The 6,000-nt window shown below is 49.3% G+C and overlaps 1 protein-coding gene across 1 annotated transcript in view; it reads left to right on the top strand.

The window, feature by feature from the left end:
- Nucleotides 1–725: 725 nt before the first annotated feature.
- Nucleotides 726–6,000, top strand: part of LOC139279307 (serine/threonine-protein kinase PDIK1L-like) — a 30,645-nt gene continuing 25,370 nt past the window's right edge. Inside the window, exon 1 of the mRNA XM_070898434.1 lies at nucleotides 726–797. The gene's annotated coding sequence lies outside the window, so the exon portion shown is untranslated. The remainder of the gene's footprint in view (nucleotides 798–6,000) is intronic.

Genomic DNA, 6,000 nt, shown 5'->3' with positions numbered 1-6,000 from the left:
TGGCGCTGGTGGTTACACACCTGCCGGTTACACACCTGGCGGTGGCGGTTACACACCTGCCGGTTACACACCTGGTGCTAGTGGTTACACACCTGGTGGTTACACACCTGGCGCTAGGTTGTACCAATGCCGGTGAGGAATTAGGGGGAAACTTATGCTCTTTTAATGAAATCTCAAGGGAAAGTGAGGTTTGTAAAACATATCATAGTGCCCCTACTGTAATACTGATAATTAAGTATTGATGACATAAATGCTTTAAATAGTAGACTCGACAGGGAGTTAGTGCGCTCCGGTTGGCGCACCTCAGTTGAATTTGCGCTCGCGCTGAGGTAAAGTGCACGCGCGACCAGGCCCGCGAAGGGGGGCGGGGTTAGCTTGCAAGGCGGAACGTGACAGGCAGCCAGGAGGGGCGGGGCTTATGCGGCAAGCCAAAAGGAAAAGGGGGCGGGGTCGGGAGCCGGGTCGCTGGATCGAGCTTGAATCTGATTGATGGGGGGGGGGGGGCGGAGCGTAACATCAGGCGTTGAACCAGTTGAAAGTGACCGGCGATGGCTGGGACTGAGGGAGGAGAGGTTAGAACGTGATTGACAGGGAGCGGTGACACCGCCACCAGCAGTCCCCAGCTGCGGATTGGACAAGGAGCCGGCGAGGGGGCGTGGCGTAGCGGAGAAGGGGCGGTGAGCGCGAGCCTGAGTGGCAGTTATTTGAAGCTGGCGCGAGCGAGCGGGAACGCGGGAGTCGGACGGAGGCAATGGCCGAGACGAGAGCGGCACAGCAGCGAGCACCAACAGGCTGAGGTAGAGAGAGAAAAAAAAACACAACGACACACGCACACACATATATATAAATATAATATAAGCACACACACGGACAAATAATAATAATAGCAGCCGGTGGGCAGGGAAAGGCTGAGGGACGGAGAGGGCCATCCTCCCCGCCCCCTTCTCGTAGGCCGCTCACTCTCTGAGGTGAATCCCAATGGTGTGGAAGGGGGAAGGGCGATTGAGCTCCCGGTGCGGCCTGCAGCCCCCGTCCTCTCCCTCTTTATTATTGCAATCCGCTTTGAGTCCCCCGTCCCTCTCTTTCCCAACCGGGGCCCAGGTAGACTCACAAGCATCTGGCTGATGATAATGCATTGCATTTTGCAGGCGGTTGAAAGGAGCGACTCCATTGAGGAAGCTGAGGTCTGAGACGGTGGGGAGGAGGAGCCAGGCCACACTTTCCCTTGGTGCTTTTCTGTGGCATTTAAAAGATTTATCTGCTTTTTGTTTCCTACCTAGGAATTTCTTCCCTCTCCCTCTCCCTCCTCCCCCCCCCCCCCCCAGCAGTTCTCCTGAACAGTTTATAATACACCAAGCAGATTTGTTTAACACTGTTAAAAGAAACCTACATTTACATAGCTCCTTTCACAACACCACTGGGTGTCCCAGCTGGTGAAGTACATGTGCTGTCGCTGTTGCAATGTAGAAAATGCAGCTGTCAATTTGTGCACAGCAAGGTCCCACAAGCTGCAATGTGGTAATGACCAGATAATGTATTTTAGATGTTGGTTGAGCGCTTAAAATATTGGCTAGAACACCGGGACAACTCCCCTGCTCTTTGAATAGTGGTATGTCATCTTTTATGTAAGCAGACAGGTGGGTCCTCGATTTAACGTTTCATTTGACAGCACCGTGACAGTGCGGCACTCGCTCAGTACTCCGCTGGTGTCAACTGGGATTATGTGCTCGAGTCGCTGGAGTGGGTTTGTGAACCTACAACATTCTGACTCAGAGGTCAGGGTGATGACACCTCCATCACAGTTGTCAACTGGGTTTCCTGTACCGATCACCCCCTGCAATGTTCTCCCCTTTCCAGAAGTTGCTGACTTTTGCTGGGACGTGGCTCGATATGTATTGTTTCCCTTGGCACTTCCCCTAAATACCAATTTTATTTTTAGTGAACTCTGAATGTTGGCAGGCTTTACGAACCTGAGGGTATCACAGCTGAGCTTGATTTCCTGTGCTTTATTGATATCCACATGTTTTTTCTTCATTCTGCTGTAACCATTTAAACAGAATATCTGGGTTGTGCTCGTAAAGATCATTTGAACTGTATGACCGGATGATGTAGTGATAATTATAGTAATTTGAGGTGCTGAATTAAGAATAAACACATACAAAAGCAAAATATTGCAGATGCTGGAATCTGGAATAAAAACAGAAAATGTTGGAAATCTCAGCAGGTTAGGCAGCATCTGTGAAGAGGAAGCAGATTTAACGTTTTGGGTCGATGACCCTTTGTCAGAACTGGAGTGTTTTGGAAAGAACAGATTCTTAACAAGCACTGAAAGGGGGAAGGGAAGAAAGAACAAAAGGAAAGGTCTGATAGGTTGGAAGACAGGAGAGATTAGAAAGACAAAAGGGATGATGGCCCAAATTCAAATGGTAATGTCAGGAGTTAGAAAAACATTCGTCAAGATAGTGTGAATGGTGGGATAATGACCAACTACTATTAGAGACAAGGAGAGAGAAAGAAAGAAACATGCTGAGGGGGAGAAAGGAGCCAAAGATTGGCAGCGGTTATGCTCTGAAATTTTGAACTCTTATGTTGAGTCCAGAAGGCTATGAAGTGCCTAAACGAAAGATGCGGTTCTGTTCCACGAGTGTGCGTTGAGCTTTGTTGGAACAGTGTAGGAGACCAAGGACACTGGGAATGGAGTGATAGGCGACCGGAAGCTCAGGGTCACACTTGCGGACTGAACGGAGGTGCTCCGCAAAGTGGTCACCCAATCTACGCTTGGTCTCCCCAATGTAGAGGAGACCACATCGTGAGCAGCGAATACATTATACTAAATTGAAAAAAAGTACAAGTAAATCGCTGTTTCACCTGGAAGGAGTATTTGGGGCCCTGGATAGTGGGAAGGAAGGACTGCGGAATGGACCAGGGTGTCGCGGTGGGAGCGGTCCCTTCGGAATGCTGGGAGGAGAGGTGAAGACGTGATTGGTGGTGGAAATGGCGGAGGATGATCCATTGAATGTGGAGGCTGGTGGGGTGATGGGTGAGGACAAGGGGAACCCTGTCATGGTTCTGAGAGGGAGGGGGAGGGATGAGAGCAAAGGTGCGGGAAATAGAACATACACGGTTGAGAGCCATGGTGGAGGGGAATCCTCTGTTGAGGAAAAAGGAAGACATTTCCGAGGCACTAGTGTGAAAGGTGGTGTCGTCAGAGCAGATGCGACAGAGACAGAGAAACTGGGAGAATGAGAGAGAGACAAAGTTCAGGGCAAGAGCAGAAAACGGCACCAATACAATCATCAATGTACTGGGAAAAAGAGGCGAGAGAGGGGATCCGAGTTGGACTGGAACAAAGAATGTACCACATAGCCCACGAAAAGGCAGGCATAGCTAGGACCCATGTGGGTTCCCATAGCAACACCTTTAATTTGGAGGAAGTGAGTGAACAACTTCTCCTTTAACTCCAATGTGAGAACAAGTTCAGCCAGGTGGAGGAGAGCGGTGGTAGATGGGGACTGGTTGGGCCTCTGCTCGAGGAAGAAGCGGAGTGCCCTCAAGCCATCCTGGTGAGGGCTGGAAGTGTAGAGGGATTGGATGTCCATGGTGAAAAGGAGACGGTTGGGAAACTGTTATAGTGATGGACGGCGACAGAGGGGTCGCAGGAGTAGATGGGAAGAGAGACAAACGGGGAGAAAAATTAGTCGAGATAGAAAGAAATACGTTCTGTGGGGCAAGAACAGGCTGAAACAATGGGTCGATCGGGGTAGATCTCGGGAAGGAGGTAGAAGTGGGCTGTGCGGGGTTGGGGAACTCTGAGGTTGGTGGCTGTGGAGGAAAGATCTCCAGAGGAGATGAGGTCAGTGACGGTCTGGGAAATTATGGCTTGATGTTCAGTAGTGGGGTCATGGTCCACGAGAAGATATCGGAGAGTTGGCGATCAGCCTCTGTAAGGTAGAAGTTTGCCACCCTTGTCAGCAGGTTTGATAAGGTTGGGGTTGGATCTGAGCGAGCGGAGTGCTGAAAGTTCAGCGGGGGATAGGTTGGAGTGAGTTAGGGGAGCAGAGAAATTGAGGGCTGATGTCCCATCGACAGTTTGCAATGAAGAGGTCTAGAGAGGGTAAGAGGCCGGAGGGTAGCAGTCCAGGTAAAGATGGAATTCTGAAAACGTGAGAAAGGGTCAGCAGTGCAGTGGGGAGACTCTTGGCCGAAGAAGTGGGCATGAAGGCGGTGGAAAAAGAGCACAGCATCGTACCGACCTCGCAATTCATTGAGTTGGGGGCATAAGGGGATGAAGTTCAGGCCTTTGTTGAGGACTGATCGTTCAGGGTAAGAGAGGGGAAGGTCAGAAGGGATAGTGAAAATACGGCAGTGGCTGAGATTGGAAGAAGGGATGGGATCAGGGGGAAGTGTGGGGGAAGAAGGTTCCAGAGGGGCATTGGTGTCCAAGAGTTGTTGAAGTTTACGATCCTTAACCCCTGAAAGGAAGGAAAAGGGTTTTTGGTTCAAGTGCCGGATGAGGCGAAAGATGAAATGGAACTGCGGACCAGGACAGCTTAGAGATGGAGAGTCGGTGCTGGTGAAGAGAGAGGTCGAGAGTGAGCATGTGGCAACACATAGCATTGAGTTGGATCCCAGGATGCGGCGAGAGCAGTGGTTGGAGGAACACTGAATATCTCGGAGATATCTGTAATCCTGGGTGGATCCAAAACATGAAGGGTGGAATTTCAGCTCGAGGAACAGCACCATTTCTTTCATTTAGGCACTTTGTAGCCTGCTGGACTCAACATAAGAGTTCAAAAATTTTAGAGCGTAACCACTGCCAATCTTTGGCTCAATTTCCCCCCTCCCCCCTCAGAGCCTGTTTATTTTTTTCTCCTTGTCTCTAATAGCAGTTGGTCATTATCCTGCCATTCACACCCTATCTTGACTAACGTTTTTCTAACTCCTGAGAGCCCAAATGCAAATGGTAATATCATCCCTTTTGTCTCTCTAATCTCTCCTGTCTTCCAACCTATCACAGACCTTCCCTTTTGTTCTTTCTTCCCCTCCCCCTTTCAATGCTTGTTAAGAATCTGTTCTTTCTGAACACACACCAATTCTGATGAAGGGTCATCGACCCGAAACGTTATCTTGCTTCCTCTCCACAGATGCTGCCTGACTTGCTGAGATTTAAGAATAAACACAAGTACAGAAGAATTAGGAACAGGAGTAGGCCATCTAGCCCCTCGAGCCTGCTCCGCCATTCAACAAGATCATGGCTGATCTGGCCGTGGACTCAGCTCCACTTACCCGCCCGCTCCCCGTAACCCTTAATTCCCTTGTTGGTTAAAAATCTATCTATCTGTGATTTGAATACATTCAATGAGCTAGCCTCAACTGCTTCCTTGGGCAGAGAATTCCACAGATTCACAACCCTCTGGGAGAAGAAATTCCTTCTCAACTCGGTTTTAAATTGGCTCCCCGGTATTTTGAGGCTGTGCCCCTAGTCTCCCCGACCAGTGGAAACAACCTCTCTGCCTCTATCTTGTCTATCCTTTTCATTATTTTAAATGTTTCTAATAAGATCACCCCTCATCCTTCTGAACTCCAGTGAGTAGACTGGGTCTTTACTCGATCCATCATCATAAGGTAACCCTCTCATCTCCGGAATCAGCCTAGTGAATCGTCTCTGTACCCCCTCCAAAGCTAGTATATCCTTCCTTAAGTAAGGTGACCAAAACTGCACGCAGTACTCCAGGTGCAGCCTCACTAATACCCTATACAGTTGCAGCAGGACCGCCCTGCTTTTGTACTCCATCCCTCTTGCAATGAAGGCCAACATTCCATTTGCCTTCCTGATTACCTGCTGCACCTGCAAACTAACTTTTTGGGATTCATGCACAAGGACTCCCAGGTCCCTCTGCACCGCAGCATGTTGTAATTTCTCCCCATTCAAATAATATTCCCTTTTTACTGTTTCGTTTTTCCCAAGGAAATGAAAATGTCACATTTTCCAACATTGTA

The sequence above is a fragment of the Pristiophorus japonicus genome, chromosome 14, assembly GCF_044704955.1.
Source record: "Pristiophorus japonicus isolate sPriJap1 chromosome 14, sPriJap1.hap1, whole genome shotgun sequence".
NCBI classification, from domain to species: Eukaryota; Metazoa; Chordata; class Chondrichthyes; family Pristiophoridae; genus Pristiophorus; species Pristiophorus japonicus.
Note: the sequence above shows the minus strand (reverse complement) of the source record. Positions and strands in the feature narration are given on the sequence as shown.